Here is a 17,137-nt window from a genome sequence, read left to right as displayed (position 1 = left end):
GAGAGAACGTCTTAGTCTCTTTGTCTGTGGTGGTTTTTTTATATTTTGAGAATAAAACTTCATAGAAAAATAAAAATAAAAAAAATAAAAGGGCTTTGGATCTTCTTTTCTCAAATAACCGTAAAAATTTCCCTCTTACCCTACTGTCAACCTTCCCTCACCTACTCTGTATTAGTCAGGATTCTCCATAGAAACAAAGTCAAAGGATATATATAGAGAGAGAGAAATAGAGAGAGATTTAATCTAAAGAAATGGCTCATGCAATTGTGGCATTGGCAAGAAAGAAATATGCATGGCAGGAAGCTGACATTGCAGCCTTTGATCTGAAGTCTGCATGGAGGCAGAATTTCTTCCTCATGAAGGTGTCTTGGTATTTTCTCTTAAGGCCATCCACTGACTGGCAATGTACATTCATATAACAAAGGCTAATCTGCTTTAGTCAAAGTCTACTGATAGAGATGTCAATCTCATCTAAAAAAATACCTCACAGCTATACTTAGACATGTTTGATTAAACAACTAGGCACCACACTCAACCAAGTTGACATTATAAAGTTAACCATGGCATGATCATTCCCCCATCTACACAGAAAAAAATGAATTTGTGTTTCAGATCCTGTCTAGGCTCATTCCATCCTTTGATGCACATCATTAAAGACCCTAGCTTTTGTCTGACGTCAGACCTTATGGGACATGAGTATCATCTCACTATACATTTTTTGGATCATAATAAATCAAATTTGTAGCTCTAAGGTTTAAAACATACGTTCATAGATATATCTTGTGTGATCTTCACAACAAGTCAATATTGCAGTCCTCATTGAGTCAAACCTAAGGCTAGAGAGAATATTATGACATGTCCAAGATCGCAGAGTTAATAGATGACAGAATTCAGAAAAGTCAAGACTTCCAGCTTCAGTTCAGTTCAGTTCAGTTCAGTCGCTCAGTCGTGTTCGATTCTTTGCCACCCCATGAATCACAGCACGCCTCCCTGTCCATCACCAACCCCCGGAGTTTACCCAAACTCATGTCCATCGAGTCAGTGATGCCATCCAGCCATCTCATCCTCTGTCATCCCCTTCTCCTCCTGCCTTCAATCCTTCACAGCATCAGGGTCTTTTCAAATGAGTTAACTCTTCGCATGAGTGGCCAAAGTATTGGAGTTTCAGCTTCAACATCAGTCCTTCCAATGAACACCCAGGACTGATCTCCTTTGGATGGACTGGTTGGATCTCCTTGCAGTTCAAGGGACTCTCAAGAGTCTTCTCCAACACCACAGTTCAAAGGCATCAATTCTTCAGTGCTCATCTTTCTTTATGGTACAACTCTCACATCCATACATGACTACTGGAAAAACCATAGCCTTGACTAGACAGACCTTTGCTGGCAAAGTAACGTCTCTGCTTCTAAATACGCTATCTAGGTTGGTCATAACTTTCCTCCCAAGGAGTAAGCGTCTTTTAATTTCATGGCTGCAATCACCATCTGCAGTGATTTTGGAGCCCAGAAAAATAAAGTCTGACACTGTTTCCACTGTTTCCCCATCTATTTGCCATGAACTAATGAGACCAGATGCCATGATCTTAGTTTTCTGAATGTTGAGCTTTAAGCCAACTTTTTCACTTTCCTCTTTCACTTTCATCAAGAGGCTCTTTAGTTCCTCTTCACTTTCTGCCATAAGGGTGGTGTCATCTGCATATCTGAGGTTATTGATATTTCTCCCGGCAATCTTGATTCCAGCTTGTGCTTCCTCCAGCCCAGCGTTTCTCATGATGTATTCTGCATGTAAGTTAAATAAGCAGGGTGACAATATACAGCCTTGACATACTCCTTTTCCTATTTGGAACCAGTCTGTTGTTCCATGTCCAGTTCTAACTGATGCTTCCTGAACTGCATACAGGTTTCTCAAGAGGCAGGTCAGGTGGTCTGGTCTTCCCATCTCTTTCAGAATTTTCCACAGTTTATTGTGATCCACACAGCCAAAGGCTTTGGCATAGTCAATAAAGCATAAATAGATGTTTTCCTAGAACTCTCTTGCTTTTTTGATGATCCAGCGGATGTTGGCAATTTGATCTCTGGTTCCTCTGCCTTTTCTAAAACCAGCTTGAACATCTGGAAGTTCACAGTTCACGTATTGCTGAAGCCTGGCTTGGAGAATTTTGAGCATTACTTTACTAGCGTGTGAGATGAGTGCAATTGTGTGATAGTTTGAACATTCTTTGGCATTGCCTTTCTTTGGGATAGGAATCAAAACTGACCTTTTCCAGTCCTGTGGCCACTGCTGAGTTTTCCATATTTGCTGGCATATTGAGTGCAGCACTTTCACAGCGTCATCTTTCAGGATTTGAAATAGCTCAACTGGAATTCCATCACCTCCACTAGCTTTGTTCGTAGTGATGCTTCCTAAGGCCCACTTGACTTCACATTCCAGGATGTCTGGCTCTAGGTAAGTGATCACACCATCATGATTATCTGGGTCATGAAGATCTTTTTTGTATAGTTCTTCTGTGTATTCTTGCCATCTCTTCTTAATATCTTCTGCTTCTGTTAGGTCCCTACCATTTCTGTCCTTTATTGAGCCCATCTTTGCATGAAATGTTCCCTTGGTATCTCTCATTTTCTTGAAGAGATCTCTAGTCTTTCCCATTTTGTTGTTTTCCTCTATTTCTTTGCATTTATCTCTGAGGAAGGCTTTCTTATCTCTCCTTGCTATTCTTTGGAACTCTGCATTCAGATGGGAATATCTTTCCTTTTCTCCTTTGCTTTTTGCTTCTCTTCTTTTCTCAGCTATTTGTAAGGCCTCCTCAGACAGCCATTTTGCTTTTTTCCATTTCTTTTTCTTGGGGATGGTCTTGATCCCTGTCTCCTGTACAATGTCACGAGCCTCCGTCTATAGTTCATCAGGCACTCTGTCTATCAGATCTAGTCCCTTACATCTATTTGTCACTTCCACTGTATAATCATAAGGGATTTGATTAAGGTCATACCTGAATGGTCTAGTGGTTTTCCTTAGTTTCTTCAATTTCAGTCTGAATTTGGCAATAAGGACTTCAAGCCCTTGCTATCAAATACATGCCACACACAGAAGTGTCATTGGCCCTCAAGGACAGAGCTATTTAAATTGAATTCAATTTCCCATTCATCTAAGTTGGAAACAAAGATTAAGGTGCCTGTCTTATTAGCCAGGACAGGAATATAAAGCTGTAGACCAAGTTCAGGAATTGACTGCCTACAAACACATGTAAGCTTGTTTTTGTTGTAACTGATTAACGTATAGCATGCTACCCAGATTATGAATTTACAGCTCAACAAATTTTCACAAAATGAATGCTCCCATGTAACTGCTACTGAAACCAAGAAATGGAGCTAACTGGCATCTCTGAAGCCCCTTAGGGACGGACCCCTTGCAGCCACCACCTTTCCCCTGAAGGTTACCACCATCCAGATGTCTATCACCATCAACCAGTTTTGCCTGATTTGCACCTTTATATAAATGGAGTCCTATTGGATGTGCTGTTTTGTGTCTGGCCTCCTCTACTCTACATTATGTCTGTGAGATTAACCCACCACTTTGTTTAGTCCTGTTGCTGTTATGTATTTCATTGTATAAATTTAACACAATTTGTTCATCCAAGTGACAATTTGGGGTTTTTTTCCAGTTTGGGAATGCTGTGAATAGTGCTCCTATGAACATTCTTACACATAATTCATGGCCCATCTATGTATTTCTGTTTAGTACATACCTAGAGGTGATATTTCTGCACACATCTGCACATATTTGATTTGACTGAAAACTGCCAAACAGCAGTGGTTTTACTAGCCTACACACCACTAGCAATTGATGAGGTTTCCAGATGTCCCACATACTCATTAGCATCTGTTATGGTTATCTTTTCAACATTCTAATTTTACAACATATGGATGCACAACAATACATAACTTTGGTTTGCATTTATAAAAAGTTCCTATAAACGGTATGTTGAAAATACTCTACAAGTTAGTTTTTGAGATTTATCTATTTGATAAAACATAGCCCAATATGTTTTCTTCCACTGCTATAAAACATTCTGATTTTTCAAATCTGAATTCTGTTGATGTGATTGCTCCCATTTTTTCACAATGATAAATGATACAAAGACTGTTATTACTCATGTATGTATCTTTGTACCTTTACACGGGAATTTCTCTAGAGAGAAATTGTTGAATTATGGCATATGCATGTCTCCAATTATACCAGGTATTGACAAAATTGTTTTCCAAAGTAGTCATACCAACTTATACTGCTACCAGCTGATTTCAACTGTGTCCTTGCTCCAGATCATTTGTATGGTCAGGTTTTTAAACAATGTTCGTCAAGAAAATGGGTATGTGATATTCTTAATAGCTCTCTTCAGTTTTCCAAATAATTTATAAATACATACACTTACAAACGGAGAAGGGCATGGCAACCCACTCCAGTATTCTCGCCTGGAGACTCACATGGACAGAGGAGCCTGGTGGGCTACAGTCCATGGGGTCGCAAAGAGTCGGACACGACTGAAGCGACTTAGCATGCACGCGCGCAAGCGTGAACACTTACAAAGAAAAAGACAGCCTCATTCCCCTTCTCTGTGCCCACAGAGCTGTGGTTCTAAAACCTCAGGGCTCTTCATCTAAGTAGGGCCCAGGAATCTGCCTGGCTGTACATGCAGATGTCTGAAGCGGCCTAGGTTGGGGAATGCTGCCTCTTGGCTTCTCATGTCCAGCTAGAGCAATTCTCTCAATGCACTTAGTGGTTTATGTTATCTTCGTCCAGCTGGGACTATGAGCTGCTGGGAGGCAGAGACCAACTCTAGGAACAGTTTGGTATCCCTAGGGCCCAGTTCACAGAGGGGACTTGATCCATGTTCCAGGACATATGGAAAGGAAGGGAAAGTGGAAATGACCACTTTTTCCCTGCTTGGTCTTCATCACAGCTTAGAGCGTGTGGGGACATGTAAAATTTATTTAAAAATGCTAGGCTTCCCTGGTGGTCCAGTGATTAAGAATCTGCCTGCCAATGCAGAGGACATGGGTTAGATCGCTGGTCTGGGAAGAGCCCATATGCTGTGGAGTAACTAACCCCATGTACCTAGAGCCCAGGCTCTACAACAAGAGAAGCCACCACAATGAGAAGAAACTAGAGAGTACTGCAACCAGACAGTAACCCCCACTCGCTGTACCTAGAGAAAGCCTGTGCGCAGCAACGAAGAATCAGTGCAGCCAAAAATAATAAGCAAATTTTTAAAAATAAAATAAAAAACAAATAAAAATGCAAACCACACATGCATTCTTTTGGATAAACTGTCAGGTGACTTGATAATACTCTTTAATATAAATAGCTTTTGACTTGGACTAATGGCACATCAAAGCCTTTTATTATATATTATTTTCTCTTTTATTCTCTCAAGAGGAATATATATTGGAACATGTTCTGAGCAGGGCACTCCTTGGATCTAATAACTGATAGCACATGATATGGGGCTGGCAGGGAGAGACAAACAAGGAATTGAACTCAGAAGGGACCTACAGAAATCATTTAATCCAGACACCTCATTTTACAGAAGAGGGAACAGGGTGGCTTGCCGTGTTTACAGTAGGGTTGCCAGGGCTTTGCAGTGAGGCCAGACCATGCCTTCCCACACCAGGGCCACTGCTTCGCCAAAGGAGCAATGTGTGCTCAGAGGCTCAGTCATGTTCGACTCTTTGTGACCCCATGTAGCCTGCCAGGCTATTCTGTCCATGGGATTTCCCAGGCAAGAATACTGGAGAGAGTTGCCATTTCCTTCTCCAAAGAAGCAATAGTTCATAATTATAATCCCGAGCTCCTAACTCCCTCCCCACTTTTTTCAACCATCTCATCGCCCCTCAGGGGAGAGTCCTTAGCCTGGGCTCTGTGGATAGAGTTTAGGAACCTTGACAATTAATGTTCCTTTACATACATTTTTATTGGGTGAGGTCTACAGCTTTCTGCAAAAGGGTCTGGTAAGCAAAACAGGCTAAAAATGACCACTTGGATTTGGTGAAAGGCAGAAAGAAAATAATCTTCTAAAAGCAGAGACACAGACACAGACTCACAGACACACACACACGGTGCTTCTTCACTTGGAGCCTTTGTACTTGTTATTCTTCTGCCTAGAATGCTTTTCCCGTAAATTTTTGCTTAGCTGCTGCAATCCCCAAACTTCTGCTCACTTGTCACTCTACATTTTACCTTGTTTTATTTCCTGATGACGCATATTTGTTGTTTGACTGCATATTTTTCATCTTTCTCTTCCCTTAGAGAGAATATGAGCCAGCTGAAGGGAGAGATTCTTATCTCCAACTCCTAGAACAGCACTGGGCACAGAACGGTCTCCACGTGCGAAAGAACACGTCCCAGTTACACTTGTCGTCTGCTTTCCCTCCACCAAAAGCCATCCTAAACTGTGGCATCTGCTAACGGCCTCACGCATCTAAGTTTTGTCATTTAACTGTTTCCCTGTCAGATAAAACGGACCTCGCTACCTGTGGATGCCCTGGGGCCTCCCCTGGGAAAGGCAGAGGCCTTGGTAGAGCTGGCAGGGGTGCGAGGAAAATTCCCACACAAAGAAAGCTTCTTTCTTTCCAAGGACTCGCTTTGTCTTGTTCTGTAACTTTGTTGAAATGTTCTACTCTTGCCATTACATTTTTCTTCAGACCTTTTCCCAAAGGGTAAAACATTTGTGTTTGACTTTTAGTCACTAACCACAGTTAATGACTAAAAAAATTCACTTTTTTACTTATCAATTCAATGTTGCTTAGGATCCTGATGTGTACTTAGTCGCTCAGTCACGTCCGACTCTTTGCAACCCCATGGGCTGCAGCCCGCCAGGCTCCCCAGTCCATGGAGTTCTCCAGGCAAGAATACTGGAGTGGGTTGCCATTTCCTTCTCCATAGGATCCTGAAAACTAACATAAATAATCATGTGCCTGTGTATGAGCGTGTGAGTGTGTAAACAGCACATGATGAGGGACTTGCATTGTTCTGGTTGGTTGAAAATGCTTCTGATGGTTGATAATGCACATTCATGAGGCTACAGATTATAGTAACAGCTATTGTAGTGAATGAAGGTTACACATGCTCATTTTTTTTTTAATGTAATACAAAACTTTTATTTGTTCTTAGTAAATACCTGTAAACAACCTAGTTCAACAGATTCTGTGGCTGAAGTGCTCAGAAATACATTTGGACTGCCATCAACTTCTAAGTGGCTGAAAGTACATGTACAAATATATTGTTTTATATATATATATATTTGTTGTTTAGTCATTAAGTTGTATCCAACTCTTTTTTGACCCCATGGACTGTAGCCCACCAGGCTCCTCTGTCCATGGGATTTTCCAGGCAAGAATACTGGAGTGGGTTGCCATTTCCTCCTCCAGGGGACCTTCCTGACCTGGGATTGAACCTGCATCTCCTGCACTGCAGGCAGAGTCTTTACCACTGAGTCACAGGGTAAGCCCCAAATATTTATATATAAATTAAGCAATAAGATCCTGGGCCTGAAGAAAGTGTTTTTCTTTCTCCTGCTAGGCCAGAAAGGTATTTGAGGGAGGTCCTGGCCCCATAACCCCTAAGGGGTCCCCCGGCCCAGCTTAAAGGTGATGTTTCTCCCTGAGCAAGGCCTGTATCTCACTGGAGTGTGCAAGGACACCCACAACTCACCCCCAGCAGACCAGGGGAATTAGAAGAGAATCAAAGATAAAGAAAGAATGAGGGAAAGAAAATGTGGTAAGAAGAAAAGGGTAATAGGGTAAATGTGGCCAGTTCTGCCCTCCCCTGATCCCAGCAGGGTCCTTTACTTAATTCCCCTCTAAGATGTGCCAAGGAAAAGGTGCATTCCATTTAAATATGCTTCTGCTATCTGCATGCTTTGCTTTGTCTAAAGAGAAAAAGAATTGGGGAAGAAATTATAAACAGAAACATTTTCTTGCATTCAGCCTTTTTAAAAAGGGAGTATGAGCAGGACATGGAAATACAAGAGCCAGTTTTCCTGCAGTCACTAGTATCCTTCACTAATGTACCTGTGTGGCAGAGGAGATGGAGCCATAGTGGATGGCTCTATAATCTCTCTCTCTCTCTTTGCCATGTGAGGACACAGCAAGAAGAAAATTATCTGCAAGCCAGGAAGAGAGTTTTCACCAGGAACCAAATCAGCTAGCATCTTGATCTTGGACCTGCCCAGTGTTGAAAAATGTCAGGCAGAAGCGTCTGTTGTTTAAGCTACCCAGTCTATGGGGTTTTGTCATGGCAGCCTGAGCTAAGACAGTGATTTACATGAATTCATTTAGAAGATATTTTCTGAGCATCTCCAGGTCCAGGTATTGCTGTGGACAGAGCAATGACAAAGCAGATGAGATTCTGCCTTCTGGGTGGGACTTGGATTCCAGTGGGGAGGTCTACCACCAACAATAAACAAAACAAACAAGGAAATCTTAGGTAGTGGTAAGAGCTGTGAGGAAAACACAGCAGGGCAATGCAAAGCAGAATGACTGGGGAGGGGCTTCTTGAGATCAGAAGTCAAAGGAGGCTTTCTGGGGAGGGAATATTTGCGCTGAATGATAAGGAAGAGCCAACCACTAGACAATCTGGTGGAATACAGTTCCAGTTACAGGAAACCAAAATGTTTGCATTGGGCTGATGTATGTATGACCTTAGAGTTAACTGAGTTAGGACAGGCAAAGAATGAAGTAGACTTGAGATAGACTTGAGTATTAATATCCACAAGTGGCAGTAAGAGATGCATAGCAAGAAGATTTACACAAGAAGCTTCAGATTTTGAATATCAGTGAAACAACAATGGTCTTAGAATTACCTGCTACTCCACAAGACTCCTCCCCTGTATTTCCTACACCTCACCCACCATCCATAATATGTAACAGCCAGGCAATGTGATGTTAATTACAGCATTACCCACCTCCAAGTCAGTTTTATTAGATTAGTGGGGGTACATCTGTTACAGTTAACAAACCAATGATGATGTGATAGTATTAACTAAAGTCAATACTTTATTCAGATTTATAATGTCATTTTTCTATTCTAGAATCCAATCCAGCATATCACATTGCACCCAGTCATGTCTCCTTGGGTTCCTCCTCTTGGCAGTAACAGTTTCTGAAGCATTCCTTGTTTTTGATGACCTTGACAGTTTTGAGGACTGCCAGGTATCTTGTAGAATGTCTCTCCATTGGGATTCATCTGATGTTTTTCTCATAATTAGACTAAAGTGATGAGTTATTGGGTAACAGACCACTGAGGGAAAGTGCTGTTCTCATCACACCATAAAAAAGGACATATGATCAATGTGACTCATCACTATATTGACTTCTATGCCTTGGCTGAAGTTCCCAGTCATTTTTGATTATTCACTCTCTCACCCCTGGCATCCTACCAGCCATTGGGTTTCACCTAATATAGTCCCAGACCCAACTTCTCATTCATATCATCCCTACAGCCTTAAGTCCAAGCCCAGTCCCTCCTCAGCATCCCCCATCACACCATCAAAGCTGTCTTTCTAAGACAAGCTCTAGTCATAGCCTTTCCCTAGTCAAATAATCTCACTTAGGAGAAAAAAGACAAAAACTCAAAACAAACAAAAAAAAAAGCCCTTTGTTTTCACTGGAAAATAAAGTCCAGGTTTTCCAGCATCACATGTAGGCTACTGGTCATAAGCCACTTTTTCATTTCAACTCCTTGAGCTCTGGGTTTGGCACTAGCACTCATCACTCATACCCTGCTCATCCCTTCATGAATGCTGTGTGGGTTACTGTTAACCAAGCTTCTGTCTTGTGATGGTTATCCCTCTTGGCCATGGAATACGGAAACTGCCAAGAAAGTGTTCCCTACACTCAAGAAGTGTAGGGAGGTTAGAGTGACAAGCCTTGTAAAAAGGTAATTGCAGGCTTGTGGGGTAGATGTGCTAGGTGTTAACTTGGATGTGTACAAATTGCAAAGGGAGCATTTAAGCCAAAGTTCCTTAGTGGCTCCATGGGAGACTACATGGGGAAAGTGTACCAGAGCAGAGACTGGAAGCAAGAAAAAAGTTCACCAAGAGGCCAGGAGAAGTTCTAGGCAGAGGAAGTTGTGACCGTGAAGCAACATGCAAGTATTTGCAAAACATGAATAAGAACTAGATGGTGACAAAACAAGTTAAAGAACTTGGATATTAATCCACAGGGTACTTTTTTCAAGCTGTGGGTCTTAAAATCCATTTAGTGTGCCCCTGACTATCATTATTTTAGAGTGAAAGAGAACAGAGGAGAAAAAAATTAGTTTTCTGGACATTTAGTTTCTCTGACTGCACACAAATATTTGCATGTACTGGTTTGCAACATAAACTCTACTTCTTACTGGAAATCACCTTTAAATAAGTTCTTTAAAACACTGCTATAGGGGGTCTTACAAGCATGGTAACAGGGATGTGTGTTCAAACTTCCCCAATGATAATCCTAATTAAGGGCCCGTGTTATAAAAACAGATTCCTAGGCCTCAACCCAGACCCACAGACTCAGAATGTCCAGACAAAGCCCTGGTAATCTGCATCTGTAACAAGCACTTTTACTATTCCTGATGAGGGAAGCTTGGAACACTGATATTCTGATCGCAGGATGGAAAATGGATCTGAAGGAGAAGAAACTGGATAGAAGGAGCAGTTAGAAGACATTTGCTATTGTCCAAGAGATGCTAGGCTTGAACCGAGGCAAGCGCAGTGGGGAAAGGAGGAGGTGGCGGCTTCAGGAGACCTTTAGAAGGTGGAGGTGTGGGACACGAGGGCACCTGAGTCTGGAACATTCGTATCTTGGATACCTGCATAGTCATCAGGAGTAGGAGAGAGAGGGTACACTTGGGGGGAAAGGTAATGAGTTCAATTTTTGGATGTGTTGAATTTGAGATGCAATCCATAATGAAGAGCAGGCATTTGGACATAACCTTCAGGAGAGAGGTCAAAGTTGGACACAAGAATTTCTGAATCATTAACATGTAGATTAGAGCTTGAAAAATGAGATTCCCTAGGGAAGAGGTGGGGTCTGTGGAACCAAGGAGCACACAGGGGTGGGGCTTGCAGCACTCAGGGCTCCGCCTTGTCATCCTCAGTCTCCAGTCCTTTCCTTCTGTGAGATAGCCCTTCTCCAAATCCCTTTCTCTGCCTAACGCAGTTGCACCAAAGACTATCTCTCCAGCTCTCACCACCCTAGACAGAGTGGACCCCAGCACTATATTAAGTGTCATATCTCCAGTCTTTTTGGATTAGGGCTGGCAATGTCCTATTTCCCTTTTCTTCCTGTTAGAGGCAAAAACCTGTCAGTTCCAAGTATCTAGCACAGAGTAGGTGCTCAATACCTGTTGGTGACATTGTGGTAAAGATATAGGGAGAGTTCATTAATTTGGACCTAAAATTCTAGAGTTGAGTTGTCAATGACTCTACTGAAATGACAGCTACCAAACCATTATACATTATTGCCTTTGATATGTCTTGACACACTATCATCTGGTTTTTGTCTTCCTACTTCTAGCTCAGAGTTCTCACGTTTTATTTTAACATGAGTTACTCAAATTTATCTTTTTCATATCACTGCATTGCATAGAAAGCGCACACATTAAAATCACAAGTGATAAGTTTCATTTCATCTTAGTATGTAAACTATTTTGGGCCAAATTACACATTCTTTGATCAGAAATAGTGTGTACCCCCCATTTCCTTGCATATTATTGTGAAGCAAATTTCAGAGAACATATTCTTCATCAGTAAAAGAGAAGACTTTTTCAAAAAACAGTTGTAATATCATTATTACACCTAAAATAATTAACAATATTTCCTTAACACCAAATATTCAGTCATTATTTGAATTACCAATTTTTCATAATCAGAATTTCTTTTACAATTTAAAAAATAAGGTCCACACGTTGCAATTGATTGATATGCCCTTTAAGTCTCTTTTAACCTGTAAGCTTCCACTCCTCTTATTTTTTCTTGTAAATTATTTATTGACATGGAGAAGGAAATGGCAACCCACTCCAGTATTCTTGCCTGGAAAATCCCATGGATGGAGGAGCCTGGTAGGCTACAGTCCATGGGGTTGCAAAGAGTCGGACACAACTGAGCGACTTCACTTATTTATTGACAAAATTAAGTCATTTGTCCTATAGCATTTCCTACAATCTAAGTCTCTGCTGTTGGTATTTCCACAGTGTAGTATAAGATGTTCCTCTGTCCTCTGTATCTTCTGAAATTGGTAGTTGGAATGAGAAACTTGCTGAGATTCAGATTTTGGGACAGGACTTTTTCATAGGGTAGTGGTATCTTCTTCCTTCTTCCACCAAGAGGTAAATAGTATTTGGTTGTCTCTCTTTGTGTTATGTCAGGGGGCTTCCCTGGTGTCTCAGATGGTGAAGAATCTGCCTGCAATGCGGGAGACCTGGCTTCAATCCCTGGATTGGGAAGATCCCCTGGAGGAGGGCATGGCAGTCCACTCTAGTATTCTTGCCTGGAGAATCCCCATGGACAGAGGAGCCTGGCGGGCTACAGTCTATGGGGTCACAAAGAGTTGGACACAACTGAGTAACTAAGCACAGTAATTAAGCGATGCTCAATGTCTAGATCCATTAGCTGTTTAGGAGTCACAGAAAGGTAAAATGCTAATAAATTGCTTCTCAATTATCATTCAAATGTGATGAATTTTTTGAGCATCACTAAGAGACTCATAATTAAACATATTTAAACATATTCATATGTTTCAATCTTCTGCTGTTGCTATTCCTGTTGCTGCAAAAATTCTCACATCTTTGGCTAATGGGAAACTCTTTAGGTTGGCTCTGGAGTCCTTTTGGAATGACGCTAGTGGTCTTCAAAATCTTCCTTGTCATTTATATGACAAGATGCTTCAAGTTTCTCCTGTTCACTTCCTGCCTCAGACTTTGAATCAGCCTGGCTCCTTTTTTATTTTTGACATTTGCTTTGTTTTTTAATTTCTTTTACTTTCTACATTTATTTTTATTTTTTAATTATTTTTACATCCTCGCTCCTTTAAATGGAAGATGGTATTTCCAGACCTCCATCCAGGCTCTGGGGGTGCTCACTGCCCTTGGGTTGACTTGACATTGACTTCAGAGTTTTAAATTTCTCAGACATGCTAGTGGCTAACAGTGCTGGCTCCAGAGGTAGACAGACAGGCATCAGAGACTCCTGGGTTTGAATCACTGCCCTACCACTTATTAGGTGTGTGACATTGGTCCAGTTTATCAACTTATCTGTAGTTTAGCTCCCTCAGTTGTAAAATGAGGAAGATCCTGGTGAGATTCACAAGATCCAAGGTGAGATTTAAATGTGGTAATTCCTGTAAAGTGCTTAGAATTGAGCTGACACACAGGACTTGTGTAAGGGTTGGCTATTAATATTCTTATTACTATTCTCTTTTTAGCCTTGTCATTGTGGCCTGCTCACATGGTGGGTCATTTGGTATGTGACACAGACTTAGATTTTATTCATAACTAGTGACCCACTGATTTTTTTTTAATGATTCTAAAGTTCCATTGGCAACCTTTATCCCACAAGTGCAGCTCTAAATGATGTAACACTCACACAATATTAGAACATTTCCGATAAAGGAATCCAAATTCAACAAAGCTAATTGCATTCATATGGCCCCCAAGCACCAGCGTACTTCCTGCTTTTTATACTCATCTGGAAAGGGGTAAATTGTCAGGAGCCTGGCTGGGAGTGGCCCAACCAGGGAGTTACGGTCTTACTTTGCACTGGATCACTGCCAAGCCACATCTGTCTGGTCTCTTCTAGTGGAGCACAGGGAGCCATGAGGGGTGGCATTCCCCAAAGGCCTCTAGCTCCGTTTCTAATCAAACTGGTGCAGTTGTAAGACATACTCAGGTCACATAAACCATAACACTGTTCCTGTCTGGAAGCCCATCCATATTATCAAATATCCATCCATTCAACTGTTTGGAACACAGCTCTTTCTTCAGGTTTGAGGGGTTAAAAGATTCAGGACTGCTGCCACTGAATAGTTCAGAATAAAGACAGGGAAAGAAAAAAAAAAAAAAGACAGGGAAAGAGAAGCAGCAGCCCAGGGGTTGTTTCCCTGGTGGTCCACTAGGTCCCAACAAAGGCTCCAGGCACCTCTCTCCACTGAAAGTCAGAGAGAGCCCTGACAGGGACAGTGTCTAAAATGCTCACGCCATGCATGGCTCCTTCAACAAAGGCATTTGCTTGCAATCTTACCTCCTTGCATCACTGACATATAATTGCACTGTCATTGTATCAGCTACACCAAGTTGTCTGCAAGACTCTGGCCAGAAATTCCCAGGATGCACCAAGGTCTATCACAGTTTAAATTAAAATTTACTCGTTTTACTCTTTGTTTTGGTTGTGTGTGTGTGTGTGTGTGTGTGTGTGTGTGTGTGTGTGTGTTGACAGAACTCAGGATTTTTTAAGTTGCTGTTTATCTCTAAGATGATATAGCATTTCAGTTTAGTTCAGTCGCTCAGTCATGTCCGACTCTTTGCCACCCCGTGAACCACAGCATGCCAGGCCTCCCTGTCCATCACCAACTCCCGGAGTCCACCCAAACCCATGTCCATCGAGTCGATGATGCCATCTAACCATCTCATCCTGTGTTGTCCCCTTCTCCTCCTGTTCTCAATCTTTCCCAGCATCAGGGTCTTTTCCAATGAGTCAGCTCTTCACATCAGGTGGCCAAAGTATTGGAGTTTCAGCTTCAACATCAGTCCTTCCAATGAACAACTAAGACTGATCTCCTTTAGGATGTACTGGTTGGATCTCCTTGCAGTCCAAGGGACTCTCAAGAGTCTTCTCCAACACCACAGTTTAAAAGCATCAATTCTTTGGCGCTCAGCTTTCTTTATAGTCCAGCTCTCACATTCATACATGACCACTGGAAAAACCATAGCCTTGACTAGATGGACCTTTGTTGGCAAAGTAATGTCTCTGCCTTTTAACATGCTGTCTAGGTTGGTCATAGCTTTTCTTCCAAGGAGCAAGTGTCTTTTAATTTCATGGCTGCAATCAGCATCTGCAGTGATTTTGGAGCCCAGAAAAATAAAGTCTGACACTGTTTCCACTGTTTCCCCATCTATTTGCCATGAAGTGATGAGACCAGATGCCATGATCTTAGTTTTCTGAATGTTGAGCTTTAAGCCAACTTTTTCATTCTCCTCTTTCACTTTCATCAAGAGGCTCTTTAGTTCTTCTTCACTTTCTGCCATAAGGGTGGTGTCATCTCCATATCTGAGGTTATTGATATTGCTCCCAGCAATCTTGATTCCAGCTTGTGCCTCCTCTAGCCCAGCGTTTCTCATGATGTACTCTGCATATAAGTTAAATAAGCAGGGTGACAATATACACCCTTGACACACTCCTTTTCCTATTTGGAAGCAGTCTGCTGTTCATATCCAGTTCTAACTGTTGCTTCCTGACCTGCATACAGGTTTCTCTAGAGACAGGTCAGGTGGTCTGGTATTCCTATCTCTTTCAGAATTTTCCACAGTTTATTGTGATCCACACAAAGGCTTTGGCATGGTCAATAAAGCAGAAATAGATGTTATTCAGAAACTCTCTTGCTTTTTCGATGATCCAGCGGATGTTGGCAATTTGATCTCTGGTTCCTCTGCCTTTTCTAAAACCATCTTGAACATGTGGAAGTTCACAGTTCACGTATTGCTGAAGCCTGGCTTGGAGAATTTTGAGCATTACTTTACTAGCGTGTGAGATGAGTGCAATTGTGCGGTAATTCGAGCATTGTTTGGTATTGCCTTTCTTTGGGATTGAAATGAAAACTGACCTTTTCCAGTCCTGTGGCTACTGCTGAGTTTTCCAAATTTGCTGGCATATCGAGTGCAGCACTTTCACAGCGTCATCTTTCAGGATTTGAAATAGCTCAACTGGAATTCCATCACCTCCACTAGCTTTGTTCGTAGTGATGCTTCCTAAGGCCCACTTGACTTCACATTCCAGGATGTCTGGCTCTAGATGAGTGATCACACCATCATGATTATCTGGGTCATGAAGATCTTTTTGTATAGTTCTTCTGTGTATTCTTGCCAGCTCTTCTTAATATCTTCTGCTTCTGTTGGGTCCCTACCATTTCTGTCCTTTATTGAGCCCATCTTTGCATGAAATGATATAGCATTTAAAGCACTTTAAAAACAACCAGTGTAATCCAAATATTTGTCAACAGGGAAGTGTCAACAGATGAAGTGTCCATTTATCTGTGGATAAATGATGATAGATTCATATAATAGAAACTATTGTCACTAAAAATAATAAAATAGTAAAGCGGATCTTTAGGTGTTGACCCAGAAATATATTTTTGAGAGGAAAATAAAAACAGTTTCAAAACAGTATGTATAGTTGAGTCATATTTTAGTAAAACAATAATTATTATACATGTTGACATATGCATAGAAAAAAATTTGAAGAAGGATAGCCCAAACTGTTAGTAGAGATTATCTCTAGGGTGAATGGCTAGACCCATGGCTATAGGTTACTGGCCTTCACTCCAGGCCAGCATTTCATGCTTAGAACCTGCTGCTTCTCTTTAGTCCTGGAATCCACAGGCGAAAGGGGGAGGTGGGGTGGGAAGTAGTGGAAGGAATATAAGAAATATATAAAACAAACTTCATATTATTACTTTATTAAAAGTAACTTTAAGCCTATTTATCTATCTCAGAAGTTACTAACATGAAGTACATTTTTGAGCTAAGTTAAGAAAACATTTAAAGAAACAGTTTTTAAAGGCAGCTCTGAACGAAAGAGCTGTCCATTCTTTGCTGGTGTTCTTGCTGGACATTGGAGAATAATGGTTATAAACAAAAAATGAAACTCTGGTTGGATTAATAGGTGAGAAATAGAATCTCTCTGTTGTTTTCATTTATGTCTCTTTGATTACTACTCATATGATATTTTTCCATGTTCATATGCCATTTATATTTCTTTTCTGGTGAATTGCTCATTGTCTTCTATCCACTTTTCTGTTAGGATATTTATTTTTCTAATTTAGTTTATGCAAGCTCTTTATATTCAAATGAACTCTTTATCTACTACTATTGGTAACAAATATTTCCCCAT

The 17,137-nt window shown here is 41.2% G+C and overlaps 1 protein-coding gene across 2 annotated transcripts in view; it reads right to left on the bottom strand.

Annotated features, from left to right (window-relative positions):
• The window catches only part of RTN4 (reticulon 4), a 197,705-nt gene that overhangs the window by 108,576 nt on the left and 71,992 nt on the right, over positions 1 to 17,137 (bottom strand). The window lies entirely within an intron of this gene.

This window comes from Giraffa tippelskirchi, chromosome 4 (assembly GCF_054371585.1).
Source record: "Giraffa tippelskirchi isolate mGirTip1 chromosome 4, T2T-mGirTip1v1.2.pri, whole genome shotgun sequence".
In the NCBI taxonomy this organism is placed as follows: Eukaryota; Metazoa; Chordata; class Mammalia; order Artiodactyla; family Giraffidae; genus Giraffa; species Giraffa tippelskirchi.
This window is presented reverse-complemented; position numbering and strand designations above follow the sequence as displayed.